This window comes from Pieris rapae, chromosome 9 (assembly GCF_905147795.1).
Source record: "Pieris rapae chromosome 9, ilPieRapa1.1, whole genome shotgun sequence".
In the NCBI taxonomy this organism is placed as follows: domain Eukaryota; kingdom Metazoa; phylum Arthropoda; class Insecta; order Lepidoptera; family Pieridae; genus Pieris; species Pieris rapae.
In genome coordinates, this window is record NC_059517.1 from 9,648,384 (window position 1) to 9,670,975 (window position 22,592).

At 33.8% G+C, this 22,592-nt stretch overlaps 1 protein-coding gene across 2 annotated transcripts in view; it reads left to right on the plus strand.

Annotated features, from left to right (window-relative positions):
• The window catches only part of LOC111002933 (MAP/microtubule affinity-regulating kinase 3), a 129,970-nt gene that overhangs the window by 5,756 nt on the left and 101,622 nt on the right, over window positions 1-22,592 (plus strand). The gene's annotated exons all lie outside the window — the stretch shown is intronic.

A 22,592-nucleotide genomic window follows, 5' to 3' on the forward strand; every position in this document is an offset into this window, starting at 1 on the left:
CGCGTAAGATGTTTGATTGACAGTACTTCGGTTAAATGCTATATTTTGATCCTAAATAAACATAAGAGTACACTTTTCCTTTGAAGAGTGCGATGCAATATTAAACATGTTCTGTCATATATTTTTTTAACCATGTGAATTAAGGGCAAAGCACGTACAAATCAAATCAAAAATCATTTATTAATATAGGTAACATAATGTGCACTTATGAACGTCAAAAAAAGAAATATACATTAAATGATTCTAATTTTACATTTACTGCCAGTTCTCAAATCAAGGGCGTAGAACGGAATAGAAGAACTGGCAATAAACTATCCGCCACTCTTTTTAATCGCCAAGTTTTTTTTAACACAACGTACTACTTAATAGAGCCTAAAGAATATACTGTCATATGCGACAAGGAGCATACTAAAAGTTAGCGTTAAGCACAGTTCTAGACACCTGCCATACCGAGGGCTTGTAAGTTACCTTATCGTTACAGCTATGAAGGATGTATTATTCTATAAAGACAAATATTTAATGTATTCAGCGGTAGCCCTTCACGATAATAACTAAATATATGATTTTTAGTTCACTTTAGAGTGGATTAAGGACGCCAATCTTCGCAAATGAACCCGCCGTTGACACGCATGAATGATTTCACGTATCTTAATATCTAGGATATTTATTTGATGTATGAGCATCGAGAAATAAGCTTGTCGGATGAAATAAAGCTTGGCGAGAACGTGATATGGAGTTATAGTAGGAGTGAGTAGTTAGTTTTCGTCTTTTGGACATTTCGACATTAGTACTAACTACGTTTTACTTAGATGTATAGTATTTTAATAAAAACGTATGGATTGTTAATTAATTTATCTCTAGATAATATCTACATAAGTAATACTATAAATACATAAAACTAATAATAAAATAACTACATACTTAATAGTATTTGTATAATGCCAATATAAATGTAAAAGTATTATAGTTAGCTAATTTATTGTTTAAAATTATGCACACATTACAGTGAAATATGATTCCTTATTAAATAAATGTAAACCAATTTATACGAATTCTGCTTGTATTGTTATAAATTACGTATTCACGAATCAAAACCCGTAGATGCTATTTGACCGTATGATAAATAAAGTGTTACAAAAAGCGATTTAGTATTATAATTTGTAAATAATTACTTATTAATATATCTTGATTAAAAATAATGCATTTCATACGACAAGTGACATGACACAAACAGTAACAGATTCGTCGAATCGACGTTGTCATAGAATGCTTGTAAATTATATATATGTTTATCTAATACAGACATTATTATAAATGTGTATTTTTAAATTGATAATTAACAAGTAGAAAACTTGAAGTTTGTTTACGTGTTTACACAAACATGGTACGACTTAAGGTGCGACGCCATATTGTCTGGAGGTGACGGGTTTAATTTGAATTTCTGTCTATTTGATTTTGTATATAAAATACTTAATCTTGTATATAAAATCTGATGACTTGGTTTAATCTTGTTGATTAGCCCATTGGTGATATTTAAATAGGTTCTTATTAGTGTTTTGGTGGTAATGGCAAGCTTTTGTATAATGAAAACAAGTGTTAGGTTAAAATTTGAATCAAAGCAACATGAATATTATGCATTTAAGAGTAAATAGAGAAATAGGAGTCGGGCAAGTGTAGCGAACAGCGAGTCATAGATATAAATAATGCGATGTTTATATACTCTATACATTTGTTTTGATCGCTTCGATGTTGGACGTTAACCGGATCGTTTTTATCGGAAAGTTGCTTCAGATCGTAAAGGGGCTTTCAATATTGTATTAAATACATTAGTTTACAGCTGTTACATTTTAAATTATGGATTTTGATGATGATGCTCTAATATATTCATTATGTACGATGTCTCGACTTGAACTACGACTGTATTCGCGAATTAAAACTCGGAAGTGGAATTATAAATTCTTTTTTCTCGAACGTTAGCGGTAGTTACGAATATATACGCTAAGTTAAATAAATTAAATCACATTTAGTCAAATGTATTAAATAATTTTTGTTTGTTTGTTCCCTTTTATAAATCTTTTTATTGTTAAATGTATCATGTATTCCATATTTGGCTATATTCTCAGGGTATTTGTATGTAATCTATACTAATATTATAAAGAGGAAAGGTTTGATTTTTTGTTTGTTTGTTTGTATGAATTGAATAGGCTCCGAAACTACTTGGCAGATTTGAAAAATTCTTTCACTGTTGGAAAGCTACATCATTCCTGAGTGACATAGGCTATATTTCATTTTCAAAAAAATAGGCATCCTTACTAAAATTACGATAACATTAACATTTGTTTATTATTTGATACAATTCTAACAGATGGCGCTGAGTTAAAGGTAGTAGTTTGGCAAGACGACGTTTGCCAGGTCAGCTAGTTATGTATAATTTATGTTAGCTGTAGGAGTAATAAATAAATAAATAAATACTAGGAAAATTTCGTCATAATTATACTCAACAAAAAAGTATAGATAACTGAAACAATGGTAACGGGACTCGCTGATCCTTGCGCTACCTGCCCCCCGCTGTTCAATTACAACCCGGAACAACTGCAACAGACAATACCTTGAAGGCTCGGTGACTACTTTGAATCATGTGTAGCCTTTTCACCATGTATTGCTTATTAGTTTCAGTTGTAGTTGAAGGTTCCTATTTTCGTTTCGTTTGCGCATTTGGTATTTTAATGGGCCAAAGGCCTTTTCCGACAGGTTATTTTTGAATCTCACACGACAATTCCATTTTTCTTTTAATGTTTTTAATTATGCCATATTAATTTTTTTGGAAAATTTCGTGCTATTAGTCTTCCACGAAAAACCCAGGTTGTTAATGATATTTATTACTTATTGTTGTATTGAACAATTGTATTTTACGAGCGCCGAAGCTTGTTAATCTCTGTATTGTTTATAACTAATGCATAAATAATCTTTTTTTGGATTTTTCTATTCAATATCTTTAAGCCGCGTAACTGCTATAATTACTTTCTGGGAATTTCGTGTTATTAGTCTTCTACGGTTAGCAAAAGCCGTTTTTGTTTCTCAATTGTTGTATTGAATAAGTGACATTGTTAACCTAATTTTTTATTTATACTTACTTAATGCATTTTAAATAATCGGATTTAGGGCCCGTGTTCAATGTTGATACGTTTTTTTAACACTCCATTTGCATTTCTACTGACATTTTTATGATACTTTTCGCTTGAATGCATACTAAGTAATAAGTACGTTAGCTAGCAAAGCCTTTATGGACGTATTTGCAGAGAACGGAAGTAAATTTTCTTGTTATCTACATCATTTTCTTCATATCCCGATTAAGATGCGACCGAGTCACTCTCTTTTGACCTTATCTTTGTAATTAACTATAAAAGGAACTATTTTATGCATGGAAAACAAACCTAATTCCTTTTATTTTATTATCATTTGCCACATGTTTATAAGCTTTTAAGATAAATACATTATATATATATATTTATATATATTTATAACCCTTTTATAATAGAGCTAATGTTAAAAATTATATTATTGTTAATAATTTCAAAAATTAGTTACATTTCAAATGCCTATGAACAACATATGTTCTGACTATATAAATGTGATTATAGAAATTGGCAGTTCCCTATTCAGTGGGTATTTTGTTGCTATCCCCTAGTCTGCCAAGACTGGGCGCAAATTGTATAAATAAATCTATGCTTGACTCATAAGACCTCACGTAAAGATCTGGGTTATCTTGCAAAAAGTATTGTATTCGCAAAACCCGTTGTCGCCATGTAAGGGCGTGGAAAGCCGTATGACCGGCGTGTCTGTCTCTGTTTCACGGTAAAAATGTGTGTGACACTTTCTATAATGTAATTGATTTATTGATATTGCGGGTTTTTATCTATGACACGAGAGATCCTTATACTAAAAATCTCAATAGTTTAGTTCCATGCGTTAACCGTTGGTTCGAAGGAGGTACAAGAAGGCTTCTGTTGTGCGGTTTGAAGTAAATATGTATTAGGGAAGTTCCACTTTAGAAGTTTTTATGAAGTCTCTATGACTGAATCGCTTAATGAATATCTATAGTAATATATTTCTGCGTGCGCATTATCGATGTGTTATCCGGATTTCAAATTATCGTCACATATTTACAGATACATCATGTTGTTAAGTTGCGTTGGTAGCAAAGCGCATTATAATAATTACATATAAAAGGAGACAAAATAGTATTTATGAGTAAGTTATTAATCAAGTAGTCATTTTAAATTATTGAAAAGAACGCGTGTTCGAATTGGTTTAATTTCTAGTTTAATATTAATAATTTACCTTAATAGTAATTGCAAACATAAAATGTTACGTATAATAATTTCGGTTTATTCTAATGTACGATTTGACATCTCATTAAAATGGCACACCTGCGTCCATGGAATTATTGCTGTCGATATTGGAGACTGTTTTATTGCGCTCTAGGCTTAGTTGTAAAAGGTTTTGATGTATTTTGATATATTTATTTAATATCTATTTTCGGCGAATGAAATTTGTTTCAGAGTTAGTAGACACTGAATGCTTTTGAAGTTATGTGTTTGCCCTATTTTTTTTATGTATGTAATAGGGGTCAAACGAGCCTTGCGGGACGTCCAAAAGGGCAGTCATCGCATCCCATAGACACCCATTTTTAGTGGGTGCGTTGCCGGCCTTTAAGGGAGGAGTACGCTCTAATTTTGAATAGTTGGAGGTCTTATCTCTCGGGGAAGACCCCCACCGGTAGTCGCCTCCACAGTTCGCAAAATAAATTATTTGGAAGTATTATAATCTAATAATTCTTTTAAGTGTAATATTACTATGTAGATACAAAATATATTATATTTTAAATTACACAAAACGCTGTAGGTATCGTTAATTTATATTGTATATGTTTCTTTACATATGTAATATCCTCAGTGTACATGACAAATTAAATAAAGCAATGTATTGGTTAACATTAGGCGCAGGAAATTGTGAGACATGATCCCTTTGGGACATGAATCGTTCGATTGGAGTTTGCTTTATCGATTGTAAGCTGGTCTCCGGGGTTCTGTTTAAATCGAGGCAGCTCTAGTTTATTAATTGCCAACAGCGTGGTGGTAGCCCTAAATGGAAATATTTTTTTAAATTTTATTTTATTGATAAAGTTTGCCAACGCTCGGCACACTGATACATTGGTAAAAACAAATACAAAATACAATTTTTAATGTGATAAGCAATTAGAGGCAAACATGACATTCATTTAGACCACATACAAATATCAATCGAAACAATTTTTAAACAATAGAAACAGTACAAAAAAGAAACAATTACAATAGACTAAACAAAAATAGATTATAAAGTGTGAGGGGAGCAACTATGGACATCCAGACCTAGCTTGTTTATCAGAATTCTTAATCTTATCGGAGAGCTTTGACCAAAACGCGTTCAATGAAATAACGGGGTGCCTAGGGTATCGAGAGGGTGGGTACATGAATCTTAAATATAATATTTGTCTAATTATGAAAGGGTTGTCCCGTTTTCAGCGAAATTGTTATTGGCGTTAGTCATACGGTCAAGTTCGGTTTGACGGTGGGCGTTTGGAGATAAGAATGTTCATTTAGATAACGTAAAGGTAAACGACGGGTTTATGGTGGTGATATTTTACGCGTTTTCGCATAAGGAAAGAAAATAAATTGCTCATTGCGTAAAGTGAGTGGCTGTATGACGTTTTTGGTAGTGTTATTTATTGCGATAATAATTTATGGAATATTATACAACAACATTTTTTAAATAGTTATTGTTAATTTCTCAATGTGTAAGTTGCTTTATATTTGCTGTATACTTTAAGGTAGTTCATACATTTTGATTTTCAGTTATTAAAGATTTAATTTTTTATTGCATTGTAAAAAGGTAGGTACTTTCAAAGCAAAGTGGACGTTTTTTAATACATATACGTATATTTAAGTTTTATACAAAACTAACACAAGACTAGAAAAGTATTACATGTTTGGTCGGAAATAGTTCAAACCTAAATAATTCAAACTGTATTAGGTAAGACTAAAAAAATCAACCGGACTACCTTTTTAGGCCTGGGCATCAGATTACTGTATATGTTTCATGATGATTTGTCTATTACGCAAGTAGGTGATCAGCCTCCTGTGCCTGAAATTCCGTCGAGTTTCTGTGACTAAGCCAAGTCGGTTTCCTCACGATGTTTTCCTTCACCATTCGAGCGAATGTGAAATGCGGGCAGACATAAAGCCTATTAGTGCATATCCGGGGATCGAACTTACATCTTCAGGAATGAGAGTCGAACGCTGAAGCCACTTGGCAAGCAAGCTTTCCAGTTTAATTATAATAAAAATATTAATTACACAATAACTATTAAAAACTCTAAAATATTGATAAGGTTCTCTCCGTCCCTGTCTTAAAAAACTGTGAATCGCTCGACCCAACAAACCGTCAAAAATATTATCTTAACAATACAAAATCCAAAGCAACATAACTAGGAAGATGAGTCAACAAAGAGAAAACTAAGTCAAAGAGAAGTCTGAACTTAAAATTTCCAACAGGTAAATACTTAACACTAGTGAAAAGTTTCGAAGTCACAGACTAGGCGATGCCATTAAACATTCAGCGTTCATCTATCTCTGAATAAGAATTCCGTTAACAAATTTCATTTTTATCTTCGACTAAAATATAAAATTTCCCCTAAAATTAACTTGACAGCTTGAAGTGAGTGAAAATTAGTGAGATCGAGATTGGCACTTAGAGTTTCGAAATTGTTTTATACAGTTTAAATTTGGAAGGATGGTTTTTGTTATAGTTTGGGGATTCCTAAAAAAAATATACGTACTTATTATACTATTTCTGAGAGCTTTGCTTACTTATCATAAGAGGGGGAAAATTTGCAGTAAATCTGCTTATGTAATACATACCTACTTGAACGGCCCCATAGTCTCATAAGTCCGAACTTCTCGAGGCACTATCAGAAAGTATTTAACATCAGCTCGCAAGCTTTCAGTATTACTTTTCAAGACTGGCAATAATTGAGTATGCTTTTGAGCTTATATATTATACTAGCTGACCTGGCAAACGTCGTTTTGCCATGTATATCATTTATAATAAAAAAATAGGGGTTGATCGTAAAGGGTTGAAAATTCAGGGTTATATGTATTTGCTAATGAAAAAAAAAATTAGGGGTGGATTACCCTTAACATTTAGGGGGACGAAAAATAGATGTTGTCCGATTCTCAGACCTAATATGAACACAAAATTTCATGAGAATCGGGAAAGCCGTTTCGGAGGAGTTTAACCACAAACACCGCGACACGAGAATTTTATATAATAAGATAGTATTTAAAACAGAAACTCTTTCTAAAGTACCAATTTATTAACAGTTATATCCGAGGTTCTAAAATGAATTGTTTATCTTGGCTTCTTCATAACAATGGTGATGGATGTCGTAAAACTGTAACGCAGTACTAATTGCGAAGTAAATAAAAGTCGATGTGACCGCAAAAGGCAGTGGTTACATAAAACGGCAGCTTGCGTAAATGTTAAATGATTATGGTTTTACAAGAATGAATTTTATTCATAATTATTTTTTGTGTTAAATATTCTTCCGAAGCCTTACCTTGAGTATCGTAATACGTAGTGGAGATTTTTCCGAACTGTTATATATATATTTAAAAAAAATACAATAGGCAAAGAACTCGCAAACCTCGGCGTTGCAGGTGGCCATGGGCGGTAGTGGTCGTCGAGGCAGAATACGAAGTTCCAACCTCGATGTCCGTCCCACAATTGAGCGTTTTTAAAGGCAGTTTTTGCCCAGCGGGGCTGGTTACCGATGTATTTCCCAACCAGTTCGACTTATTATCAAAAGGCCGGCATCGCACTTGCGAGCGCTCCAGCAATGTTACTCAACATCCGGTGGACCTCCTGCTCATGGATCTGCCTGCTCGTGGCTGTTTGCCTCTTGTTATTAAAACTACTATTTTATTTACTATTAATTATACGATATCTCGTTATATATGTGTCGCAAGTGCTGTTAAATAAGCTATGAAATGGGTTTAAGATATACGAAAATTCGTTTCGTAGACATGATTGGGATGATTTTCATTCAAATCCCCAAGTATAATTATGCCAACATTAGTTATTGTATAATATACCAAATACAATTTTTTGATCGCTTTAAAGTACAAAGATGTTACTCATCAGTTGGTCTCTTGTATTAACCGCAGTACATATTAAATTTACCAAACCTGGTATATTCAGAAACAGTTGTAAGTAGTTGAGTTTGTTGGCACATCGCCAAATGTGCCCACAACCAACGTCTTTAGTTGCACCTGTAGAGGGAGATGGCTGTATCTTGCGTCACATGTTTTTTTTGTGTTACGCTTCTATACGCGTTTGTTTGATAACATTTAATATAAGTTCATTATGGTGGCTTAGTATGAGATAAATAGATCGAATGTTTAATTAACATAAACACATAAATAGCATATGTTAGTAACAGTTATTCTATCCTTATTGCATATAAGTTACATAATAAAAATATTATGTAACACGTAAAATGGCCTGTGATTCTCATCCGACCGTAGGTCGTAGGTTTGATCCCGCTCTGTGCACCAAAGTACTTTATATGTGCGCATTTAGCATTCGCACGAACGGTGAAGGAAACCATCGCGAGGAAACCGTCTTGCCTTAGACCCAAAAAGTCTACCGTATGTTCGGCACAGGAGGCTGATCACCCACTTGCCTATTAGAATGACAGATGATCATACAACAGTTACAGAAATCTGAGGCAATGACTAGAAATGGTTGCAATGCCACGGATTTATTTTATTTTGAGAGTTAGAAGCTTGTCACAGAGATCGAATGCTACTAAAAAGTCAGTGACAATATTTGGATTCAAAGGCAACTGTGCACAGGAATGCCGTCGCTTTGGATGCGCGGGCGCCGTTTGGTGACGTCACCACGGAAGCGACCGCACCGGGGTGACTAACCTGTCTATTGTCCGATTCGGCTGAATTTTCTTTGGAGATTTTTAGTAATGGTTCAATACACATATTTAGATAGGATGATAAAAGTCGCACTTCAGACTTAGAAGTTCTATGTCGGTTAAGTTAAGTTTTCAGGTATTTTTTATTTAGGAGAGTGAACGCAAGTGTAAGTGTAAGTGAGGTATTAATATTGAGGATACATTACCGAGTCACAAAAGAAAAAATATAAACTTATATATGGACTATGGACTATTGTATTCCTTGAACAATAATATCTCATTTTATTATTCAAATTTACAACTTAAGTAGGAATTTTTAGCGAATTGCAGCTATTGTTCTTCCCCGTTTGATTATTGCTACTCCAGCGGTAGTTATTATAAAACTATAAACACGGCATTGTATTTAAAAAGCTACCTGCCTATATACCTCATTAGGGAAACGACAATTCACCGAACCCTCAAGTATGATAAAAGGTAACGGGAAATCGGTGAATCAATCATGCCGACTCGAGGTGGACGACAGATGTGACGCGAACATGCGCAGGCGTTGATGCAATACGATAAAATATTACGAGTAAGTTACAAGTGTTATTACTTGATTTAAAGCCCTATTTGTCTTTTCGCTTGAGGCCTCCAGTCGAGGGCTTGCTTGGCAATGTGACTTGGATCCCTTCGGAGCCCATGGCCCACCCATTTCCACTTTTGGCGTTTTACAAACCTATTGGCACCTCGTTGCATAGTTCCCATAGCTTAGAGATTCAATTATACTGTTTGATATAATTATATATTTGAGGTATTATAATTTTGTATATAAGTTTTTATCCAGCAAAGAAGATCCGAGAGCTTTCGCTCAGGAGTTGGAAAGTTATACAGCGACACCCCATACATACAGGAGGAGTCGTTATCGAACTGTATCATGTTATTATTATATATATATACTTAGTTTACAAATGTATTTATTTGTCACCTATCTTCTCATTCACAGCATTCGTGATTATTAGCAAAAGATTTGGTTGTGCTTTTTGCATATTCAATAAATTTTTCTTTGACCTGCTAGCGAATCAAATTACTTATTCTTAAAACACTTATTTATTAGATTGCAATAAAAGTGCGAATATGTCAAAACATATAGACTGCAGTGTTTGAATAAAATTATCGTTGTTATATAAAATATGTTGGGAAAGCAAATGAGGGTTTTGAGAGAAAAACGTAAATCAGTTGATTCACAGACTGTTTTGACTATATTTTAAACTTTATGTAATAGTAAGTTTATTAGAATTTAAATTTTAGTACGTATACGTTCAATATTGGGAACGGAAGAAGACCATAATGTTAATTTAATTAAACAGATTTACGAAGAATCTTAAAATACTTTACCTAATAAGCTACTAATAGGCAATTTAATGTGATTAACATCTGTATTGACAGTATAGAGAAGATGTCATATGTAGTTTTAATTAAATTATTTAATTATAATTGAAAGACATAATTTTCGTTAAAAAAAAAACTTTAATTTAGAGGTTTTGTCGACTGTTACAAAGCAGAACATTTTGTCGAAAACAGAGTTTGATTCTCTTTACTAATAGTAATCTTGTAATGTCTCTCTAGTAATGTTTCAAGTAGCTGTTAAAAACTTCTCTTGTACTTATTGACTGTTGCTAACACGCATTTTTAGTATTGCATGACTGTTGTGATGGTCTGTACTGTGGGCGTACTGTATCGCATTTCATAGCTGAATGCAAAACATGCGCGCGATCGCTGCGATAAACACTATTGCGGCCGTGCGCGTCATCCGCCTCTGTCATTCACCTCTAATCAGGTAGGTACCTGGTTATAAGGAATCGGTTATGTAGAAAGTATAAACCTATTTTAAGTACTTGACAAGATTTATCTTGGGACATAAATAATATATTTCCAGAGATGCGTATAGCTGAAGTGATTTTGATAAAACTTAGATTGTATGAAATTAAAATCATTTATTAATTTAGGTAACACAATGTACACTTTTAAACGTCAAAAAGAAATGCATCTAACTACAGCCAGTTCCAGTTCCAGTTGTTCAGTAGTGGGAATCAACCCACTCTAGATACCCAGCTATTCAGAGAAACGGATAAGGTTTACCCAATAAAACCACCTCAGGTAGGTATCAGAGTACCAGAGGGTTGGACTATACGACTTATTAGCAGGCAAACACAAAGTTTAGAACACGTATGGAAGCCTAAATAGATGAAATGTTCGAATTAAAAAAAATATATTTTAGCTTTTTAACATACCATTTCGAAATAATACTCATCCTTTTTTTTCAAGGCGGCTACAAATGAACTGTTCTGATAACGCACTTCATTTTTTCTGACGAGTTCCCTTAGTACGAACTATGGCTGTTTCAAATATGTTTATTTATACACCACGTAATTTAATGAATTTTCTACAGGCTATATCTAGTCCAGGCTGATCGTTATTTAAATTAATGGCAATTATAGTGATAATAAATCTTACAAAAAAAAAATACAATAATAGTACTTATTACATATTATTTTTTTGCCGAAAAATGTGGAATTGGTGTCATGTGGCGCATAACAATGCATTTTTTTAAATTGATAAACGCTGCCGAATAAATCAAGCTCAATGGAAGTACTGTTTATTATGTTATATTCGCGAGGATATTAGATTAGAATTAGATACCTGTACTAAGTACTGAAAATAGTAAAGAGGCACCTTAAATAATTCGTAAAAAGTGTCATTTTTCATATAATTTGTAGAACTTGCTAAATTACTTCTATAGTAAAACGTGCATGGGTTAGTTTAAAATCCGGCCACGAAGCGCTGCTCATATTTTTGTATGGGACACGAAACAATAATTTAGGACGAGATTTAGCGCCATGTGTGACTGACATATGCCAAAAACATAATCAATTTACAAATAATGGAATCATAGTTCTCAGTAGGGCGTGCGAAGTCCCATTAGTATAGTCAGGAATCAAAACTCTGTTATGAACCATATTGCTTGTTTTAATTCCGCTATCGCATAACAGATGGCGCTGTTCCCATCACATCTAATAGGATGTTTTCTTGTACAGAGAGATAGATATTTGTTTGTCTCTATCTTATACTGACGTCGTGAATATCATTTTATTTGTTTAAAAGTGATAATAAACGGTGTGACTAGAGCGAATTATTTTAGTATGTACATTGAATTATTATCATATTAGATAACGTGCGAGACAAATATGTTTGTTATGTAATTAGTGTTGCTTCTGATTACGGTTCTCATTAGAAAAAGTGTTCTAATAGTTTATAGTTTGGATATTCGACACGAGATAGCGCTAGTTTAGCTTGAAGGTTTTAATTCATTGTATATGATGCAGTAATACATGGGGCAGACAATTTTGAGAGCCTAAGGTGTTAGAACATCTAAGTTATGACGAATATTTTTTAATAGTACCAAACTCTGTGGGTCACTTAAACCCCGGTCAGTATAAACATTGTTTTTAATCTAACAACATCGAACCATAATAACATACAAACGATTATTGAGCCTACCAATTATTAATAGGCCGGAAACGCATTTGCGAGCCTAGTGGTAATTCCATGGTTATATAAAAAAATACTATTATAACACATATAAATCAATGTTTATATATCCAAATAAAAAATAAGTATTGAATAAACTTGTAATGTTTTATGCAATTGTAAATGTGCATATTGCACAAGTGGGTGCATCTTATTATGAGCGACGTTACCTTGGCGTTACAGAAAGCATAAAATTATTGTACGGCTATTACAATTGTGACGTCCCTAGGGTTGCCACCAATAGACATTTTAAAATTATTTTATTATCACTATACGGCTTTGTACTGAACGCCTCTAATAGACTTTTCAAAACAGCCGTACCCTGTAACTTTCAATAGCAATTCTGACTTTAATGTTGATTTTGTACAGCTTTATGCTATAAATCAGTTATTAGCTGATCAGCCCTATTTACTAATTTAAACTGTCAGCGGCCATAATGTCCGGTTTTCTCGGCAATTGGATGATTGTGTGGAGAGACGCATGTCAAGGTTGCGATGTTTTGTTACCTTTGACATGTTTTAATATATCGAGTGGAAGTTTAGAGGTTTTGAAGTCTTTGATCTCTCTATAAATTTGAATTTAATTTCAAAATCTGTCAAACAGTTTTTCTGTACGAAGCTTGATATATTTGGTAGCGCTCGAGGCGAGATTTTGTCTTAAGATACGAATTAAAATGAGAAGTACAGAGCGTGCATTGTGATCTTAAAAGGAGATGATGATGACACTTGATAAGATCTTGTGTTCGTGCTAGGAAGGAGGGAGGGGATCCTCATCAAAGGCAATAGAACTGTCCCAAAAACCCTACATTATTATATATAATGTGTGAAAACACAATCACCAATGGAGGTGGTAATTTAAATGTTCAGGCTGGCATCTGTATTGAATCGTCTCTTTCTACCGTGTTCCAAGTCGGACGCTGTTAAAGTTTAATCGTAAGTAGAAAAATACATTTTCTAAAAGATAATACTTATACTTTATATTCTTTGAGTCTGAATAAAGCCTTTTTGATTAGAAATATAAAAGTACGAAACATTGATGTTCGTCCTTTAGCTACCTTTTGGGTTATCACGATCAGACAGACTGACGCGGGATTTAATGTGATGAAGGCTGAAGTGACGACTTGATAATCCTTTTGGGCCGTAGCTCTTGTTAATTTTCCTATAAACTCTTACTAAATATAGTAGCCTAAAGCTGAAAAAAATGCGCAGTTAATTCTTATAATATTTAATATTTACATAGTAAGTATATATGGGATCAATTCCAAATTTACGTTCTTAAACAGCTGAAGCTAAGTGTTTCTTAGTAATTCCTGGTTGAAGAAAAGCGTGTCAAAATGAATGACAGAAATGGACGTATTGTTAGGCACAAAAGTCGTGTCAAACTTTGCTTGTAAATTAAAATCATGGGAACAGAAACAATCTGAGATCAAGCCGTTTCTATAGTTAGATTGTTTATATTTATACAAAAACAAATAACATAATACATAAAAATTGTAAGGGAAGCTTCGGCCGGCGTTATCGCTAATAAGCGGTCTATTACAGGCTAGACTAGTAAAGGGAAAAACTAAAAAAATATGGATAAAGTCAAAGAAGTGTGTAAAGAAGTCTTTTTAAGATTAAATTAATTAAAATAAAAATAAACTAAAAACTTACAAGCTAATCTTACAGATTCATGAATGGCGATGCATTACAAAATGACTAATTATTAAGGTAGCTGAAGTAGTGTAGTATGGCGTGGAAGGCGGCAGGTGGCAGCCTATTCCACAACTTAGTAGTGGAGATCCTAAACGAATTGCCTATAAAAGATGAGTTGTGAGGTGGAATTTCCAACAAGCATCTATTGAAAGAGCTTAAAATATGGTTAATGGTTATGAGGACCTGAGTATTTGAATTCATTTTGATGATAAGAGGTTTGTTTAGGGAAAGTTCGAGGAGATTTTTTGGATTAAAAAAAATTGAGTATAGTTTGTGGCGATTTTGGTTTAAAGTTTCGTAACAATTGCGATATTGAAAGTATTCGTCGATATAACGTATGTATCAAAAGTTAAAAAATATATTTGACGGTACCTCTTTTGTAGCCGGTTTTCAAAAGTCTCATTTTGTATAGTAGCGCGGTTGAGGTCAACGAGAAATGCGGTTTCGGTGCGACAAAACTAGAACACAAAATGTTTGTATCGTAAAATATGTTTTAAGTAGGTAATCGTACCAATTCAATTATTTACCTACACTCATTGTGTAATTATTTGTATTACGTATTTGTAATTACTTACTTAATAGGATTTATTTTACCTAATTTTTTTTAGTGAATGGCGAAGTGAGTCAACTTTGTGTGTTCGCTTCCGATGTGTGTGTTCTCCTGGTTTAGATAACGTAGGCTTGTGAGTTTTTCATATAACAGGGATCAAACGGGCAGAAGCCTCACCTGTTAATTCAAGTAATACCGCCCACGGTACGCCATTTTCTTGAACGACCCTGAGTCGAATGAACTCGGAAAAACCTCGGTGCCATAACATGTATTAACAGTAAAATACACACACGGGAACACACGATAATTATTATCATAATAGAAAAACAAGAAAACAAGAAGAATAAGGTACATTTTAAGTGTGTAATGTGTGTTGTGGTTGTAACTGGCCCTGGTTTAGCATTATGCTGTGGAGCAGACATGTCCACAGCGCTGATCTGTCAGAAGAATCCACATCGTAGTTGTGGATCGATGGACGTCGAGGTGATACGGGTGGAATTTCGTATCCTGCTTATTAGCCATGCAAAAACGCCTAGCAACGTGAATAAATCGATCTTCCAGTCTGGTCTATCGAGCTAACAGTAATCGAATGTCAAGCACAATTTCCTTTTCACAAGTTACACCCCTTTGATGTGTTTTTTTAAATCGAATATACGATTGAATGATTCGTGACGGTAATCCTTCAGATGTAGTCTGTTTGGAGAAATCTACACAGTTGTTTAAGCCGCTACGGGAACAAATTTATTGTCCATTTATAGTAGCTACTAATCAAGCTACGAGCGAATTAATTCAGGTGAAATTGCGAGGTATATAATCTTTAAAATGAAAATCACAGTCTTGATTATCAAAGTATGTGATTTATATACCTATTATATAGATCAATATATTGTATCAAGTGATTGTGCATACATATTGACATCCTTGTTCTATTCTTGTAGACCCTTCTTAACCTTGTTGCTTGTTAAGCGACGCGAGAGTCGCATAGAGTTTTGAGTACTGAAAGTCCGCTTTTAACAGTAAATCCATTCTCAATCAGACAAAAATCATATTTTTTTACGTACAGTAGAGAAAAGGACATTTTAAATTTGGAATTATATACGATGTGTTTATACAATGACGGACAGGAGGCTCACCTGGTGTTAAGTGATACCGCCGCCCATGGGCACTCTCAATGCTAGAGTGCTCGCCAGTGCGTTGCCGGCCTTTTAAGAATTGGTACACTGTTTTCTTGAAGGACCCTAAGTCGAATTGGTTCGAATAACTTCAGTGGGTTGCTGGTTCCACAAAGTGGTGGTGTGGTATTTTTAATTTTCTTCTGGTTGCTAGATTTTATTATAATAGGCCTTTTTTTTTAACAATAATAAAGAATAAGTTAAACAATTCGTTGTGTATAAGACTTAAATCGTTTAATAAACTTACATCCCCAATTTTCCCATGGTCATCCGCTCAATCTGTGCACCTAATAAAAATTCTGATCGGGCATCGAACTCCGTTACCGAGGGTTCGCTAATTGGAGTGTGGGTTCGCATTTGCACTGGCTATAACTTCCTTATTCCGAATGTAATGTAATAAAAAAACAATTTCTTATGATTAGGGTGAATAGCCTTTTGGCAGTGAACTGATAAGATTTTGTTAGAAAGTATTTGATTTTTTGCGAGTTTTTTACCGCGATAGTAAACTATTTTCGATTTTAGTTTAATTTAGTTTTATAGTGTGTGTATAATAAATATGTGTGTTGTATATGTGTTTGTTTAAAATTATATTTATTTATTTATTCACGTTGTACAAAAACATACACAGAAAACCAAGTTACACAAGTGATTAGACAACAGGCGGCCTTATTGCTAACAAGCAATTTCTTACAGGCAACCCTGATATGGAACAATAAAAAAATAAGTACCTACAGAGGGTAAAGTACACGTTCATAAATGTAATACAGTAGTATTGACTTGATAATTTCTAAGTTTTTCTAAGGATATAATATTATATATAACATAATATACATGTATGTGTATCGATTGAAACAATGCGAAGGCCAGAAGCAGGATGGCTCCAATTATCCACTGAACCGCCATGTGACAGGGTGCCGATTGCTTACAATTTGCACAATCGTATATATTGCACGTCCAATACGTTCAGAATGAAAGTGGTTCTTTGGTAATCCTTTGGTACTACATATAAGCAACCAACGAAAGAAGTTTTGTGTTAAAATGAAAGAGGGCTCCCGAGTGCGTTACTGTCTTTTTAAGAGTTAGTAGGTACAATTACAGTAGTAATATACATCGTGAATTTGACGAAGTATTAAACGGTAAATATCAGCTTTAAGAAAAAAGCGTACCTGCGTTTTTTCAGTTGAAAAAAAGCTTCCGAAAGAGTTTTTTTTAATAAAAAAGTGGGCAAACGCGCCGTACGCTCACCTAAAGTTAAAGAGATATAGCCGTCCATGGACACTCTCAATTCCAGAGGCTTCGCGAGTGAGTTGTCGGCCTTTTAAAAATTGTTACGGTTTATTATTGTTTATTCTTGGAGAGCCCTAAGAATTGATTCGAATTGGTTCGAAGTTGAACTTATCTGCCTCACTCACAGCTAGCATCGCTTCGTCTCACCGAATGACTCCCTGCTACCTTTATTATTTCATCAATTGTATCAAATATTATAATTTGTATGATCTTGAAGAAGCTTTCCTTCCTTCCGAGAAAGGGTCCTTCAAGAAAAGAGCATACCAATTCTTGAAAGGCCGGAAACGCACTCGCGAGCCCTCTGGCATTGAGAGTGTCCATGGGCGGCGGTATCACTTAACATCAGGTGTGCCTCCTGCCCGTTAGGCCTGTTCTATAAAAAAAAGAATTGTCTCGACGGATTCATTCAGATTCACACAAGAGCGTCACTTATCAAAATTCTATTAAATTTATGTTGCAATTTTCCTCAATCTATACTTCAAACTAGATTCGAGACTGACATTTGTCTTCACCCGCTCGCTACGTGGTAAGAATACTGGGATCAGACTAATCTCAATTTAAATAATTCTCTCTGGCGATGTCAGGTAGAGTTTTCAAATGATTTGAAACGTTTTGATATATCATCTATGTTTCATGTTCCTTTTAAAACTTTTTATTATTATTATCTAAAGATTAAGAAAGTTTTTGAGTTAGATTTCTTATTTACATAACTTAATCGCGATCAAGAAGATCAAATCTTGCTGAATGACAAAAAATTCTTATTAGTAAAATCTATATAAAAGTATATTATAAACACAATTTGCCAGAAAGGTGCGAATTGTATATGTATACTTTATAGTTAATATATATAGTTTTACTAGCGGATCCGACAGACGTTGTCCTGTCTACTCGTCTTTAATTTCAAAATTTCAATTTTTAATAAGCCATTTTGATGAAAATTATTATTCAAATGTTATGACAATATCTAACGATCCAGCACATGGTCACACACGATATAACACAATGATAACAAAACTTTTTTTAAATTTCGGGACAGACTAAAATTAAAATTCGAATATTATTTAAAATTTGACACTGCGATGGTAGCGCCGTCTGTCGGATCCAATGTAAAACATTCTTAAATCAACAACAACTAATAAATTGAAAATTAATTAAAAAAAACATTGTCCAGCGGACAAAATTGTGAATCTAAACCATTCCCAGATCCCCTTGAACACACACACAAAAATTTCGTCTAAATCGGTCCAGTCGTTTAGGAGGAGTTCAGTCACATACACACGCACACAAGAAATATATATATTAAGATAATCCATCGTTAACATGACTATTTTTAGTTTATATTATTATTTCTTTAACATTTCAAATACATACGAATAAACCACTCACTCACACCCTTTACATAAACGTGAAATAAACCATTACAGAAGTAAGCTTAATTTATGTATTGAACGTAAATAAAATATCTTGAAATTATATTAATAATTTATACAGGGAAACGTTTGGTTTAACATTTTCAACTCGTTAAAAATCTACCGATACCACTCCGATACAATGACACTTTTGGCACGTGCCGTTTCGAATATGATCCGAAATCAATTTGGTCACACGCCAGAAGCAACAAAAGCCTTCGAAATTAATTCCAAATTCATCTGCGTTTTGTTAATATTACGGGTTTTAGATATTATCACTCAATAATATCATATCGGCCATACAATGGTCATCGGGAGAACTTGGAGATACTGATCGTGTTTGGTAACATAGAAGAAAAATCACGTGATTTTTGAACCGAAGACGCATCGTTCTCGAAACGTCTGTTAATATATGCAGTATGTGTCTTTCTAGAGGTTAGGATGAGTTGAGGATAGTAACGCACGTCGGGCCTCTTAACTTAGCAATGAGCCTATGTTTTGTTTAATGCAATGTATTCTTTAAAAAAAATCATTGTTTCGCGTTAATACGCACTGAACATATCTTTGCTTAGGCCGCCGCAGACTGTTATTGGTTCAAGGCGTTGGCTTATTTTTTTATATACCCTAACTTCCCTAACATGGACTTTATAATATAAAGTACTTTAAATTGCTAGGACTGTATGCCATAGAATTGTGCCGATCGCATAAATACTCCAGGTTCATTCTGTGTTCTGTCACATTGCAGCATCATGCAGCAGCAGCATATGCATGCTATGTTTGTCTAGTGTTGTTATCGCAGTAACTTTGCCCGTTTCAGATTGTTTGTATTTCTCCCCCCACTATTCTATATATAACGTTGAAATGCTGATTGGCTTGTATTTCAAGAAACGGAGACCGGCGAAAGGTAGACGAAGTTAATAACACGGTATGGTGTTGTACTGAAAGCATCCATTATGCTGAAAATTAAAAGTTGGACTTTACCTTTGTGATCAGCGAAACTGTCCTCGTTGTTGACGTTTCATTATCCTCTTGAGGGCTTTTTAATTAGTGCTGGTAATTAAAGCGTTGCGCAGTTCATTTGTCTATCGGCTTTGGATCTTTTGAATGTTGGCTGTTATTAAATTGTGAGTTGAGAAAGACTCTGTGTAATAAGAAGAAAGACTCTGTGTTATAAGGTCATTAAAAAATGTTATTTATTTATGGTATCACGCCCTTTTTCCAGAAGGGTTGGGCAGAGAACAGCGGCTTCATCCACTTTCGTGACATGAGTATGCGTGCACGTCGGTTATGAGTACTATTAAGTGGTACTGGTACTGGAACCCTTCTCTAGTGCCACCTGGATTTGGCCCAGGCATGTAGGATAAGGGCAAATCACTATTTCACAATTCACGGTTGCCTTGCATATTGTAATTAATTGTTAATTAAAAATAATTTTCAAAGTCATGTAGTAAAAACCTTTTATTTTTATACTAGCTGCCCCCCCCGACCTTCGTTTGTTCTTAATGCGTAGCCTGCCTATTTAGTACATATAAACATGGAACATTTTGCTATGCTACTGACTGTTTTCCGGAATGAAAACTTTTTAGGATTACTGTTATTTTTCTCTATATATAAACCTACTTATTTTGAATTAACAAATAAAAAATACGGGTTAGTCGTAGAGACCAGTTGTCAGACCTAAATTTCATGAGAATCGGTCGAGCTGTTTCGGGGGAAGTCATGACGTTTATAGCATGCTCATAATAATTCGTTTCGACCACGATAATATTAATCGAAAAATTGTCATTACAAATTTCTTCTTAATCTTTTTACATGATTGCTAAATCTAGGTATAAAAATCTAGGTTAAGCCATGATTGTAACGCTTTGACTGAAAAAGAAAGTAAGCCGACGCGTGCGCATAATGATCGTAACTTCCGATATATTTGCGTGATCAATCGTTTAACATGTAAGGCTAAAGGCTATAAACACTTGATTTTTCTGCGAAATGCGAGGCTTATAAAAGCCTATACCTATCGGTTTTTGTTGTAAACATAGATAATAATCGTTGTACTGATTATTACCGAGTTTGATCACCTGCTTGTTATCTCAGTAACAACAGCACCAAAAATTAAAAAGCTATTTGATATGTTTTAAACATAGTATATTTTAATATTATTTGTACGGTTTTATTTACTTTATTATATATTGATTTTAGTTTATACCTACAGACTGAAAACAAACTGAGATTTTGGATTAATTATTGGGTTCGGGCGTAAATTAAAACATCTACTCATTTTTTTCTATATATTTTCGTCACTAGGTTCTTTGATATGCTGATTTATAAGATCATGATTTGTGAAATGAATGAATGAAGATATACATTTTTGGCCTAACCTAACCTAATGTGAATTACAATACTGGGATCCACTGGGAACTGAGACAATATCCAATATCATTTACACTAGGCATGTATTATTCAGTCTTATCAGTCTTTTAATATTTTTAAGCCTTCTTAATACTACATACAAGTCGTAAAGAACGATAGGAAAAACGCTGTTTTTAGGTGGAGCCTACAAATTTACCTAATCTACTATATTAGTTTTAATGGTACTAAGAATTTAGTTTCTTCTACAATAAAGTGTCCCTTTTGTAAAACAGCTATTTAAGGATTAAATTTAAACTTATTTAATATTAACGATTTAATTGATTTCTGATTAATTTATTATCTGTGTGGTGTTACGTGTTTGCTGTTGTTATTAGAGCAGTTTTATTGTGTTTTTGCGTTTCGTATAGATACACGATATCCCGTAGTCTGTGGCCTTGTGAATATTTCACGAAGCATTCCACCATTCGGTACATAATAGTATCGCCGAAGCCATAATTGACTCGGGGCGAACCGCCTTAATTGACGACGTTTTGTGACGTTGATCCAATTTACATTTGTTGTATGTACTCGTGTGTGTGAAGGAATCGTAAACAATTTTGAGATAAATTTAGACAGACATATCATTTATTACAAGCAAAAGCACACAAACAAAATAACAATAATCAAAGATAAAAAATAAAATATATGTGTAATGAAAAATATATTTTTTTTCCTTTTCCCATTCAGTTTGTCTCAAGTATGTAACTTGTATTTGTACTTACATGTTCTTAATGACGCGTTTAATTGTATTGCATATGTTAAAAGTATTTTCAAAGATCACCTTGATAGCTGGCAGTTGACTACCGGTGGGGCTCTTTACTAAGAGACACGACACGTTTAAGGAAAGATACTATACTCCTGCATAGGCCGGCAACGCACCTAGTAAAATGGGTGCCTATGTGCTGCGATGACTGCCTTCTGGGCGACCCATGGGCTCGTGTCATGTTGTTGTAGATAAGATATCTAATTTAAGAGAAGTTTCTTTTATGAATGAGATTGATCAGTTGCAAATATATCGTAATTTTTTATTCTTATAACATATTTTGACATTGCGAATTCTGTTTCCTACTAGATGAACTTGGTATATACATATATTTCTGTAAAATCTGGTACAATCATAGTTAATGCTAAAACATTTTTTGTTTTGACCAAGTGTTTTGAAACTAGGAACTAATTGTGTTGTAAAATATAATGATGTACCTATGCTTATGTTTTATTGTTGACAATTAAACCTTATCTGATCTTCCACAATTACTTAAAGATCAAAATTAGCCAAATCAGTCATAAAATTCTCGAGTTCTAGTATATATTAATATCCTGTCCAAGTTTCACCATGATAAAATCAAAAAGTCAATGGGATTTGTTTCTTTAAAAAAATATGTTTTAGATATAGTGTTTCATTATATTAAGGAAAGTTTAGCATTAGAATATATAGATTAATGTCTCTTCATATGACGCTCCTCTATATTAAAGTCTTTG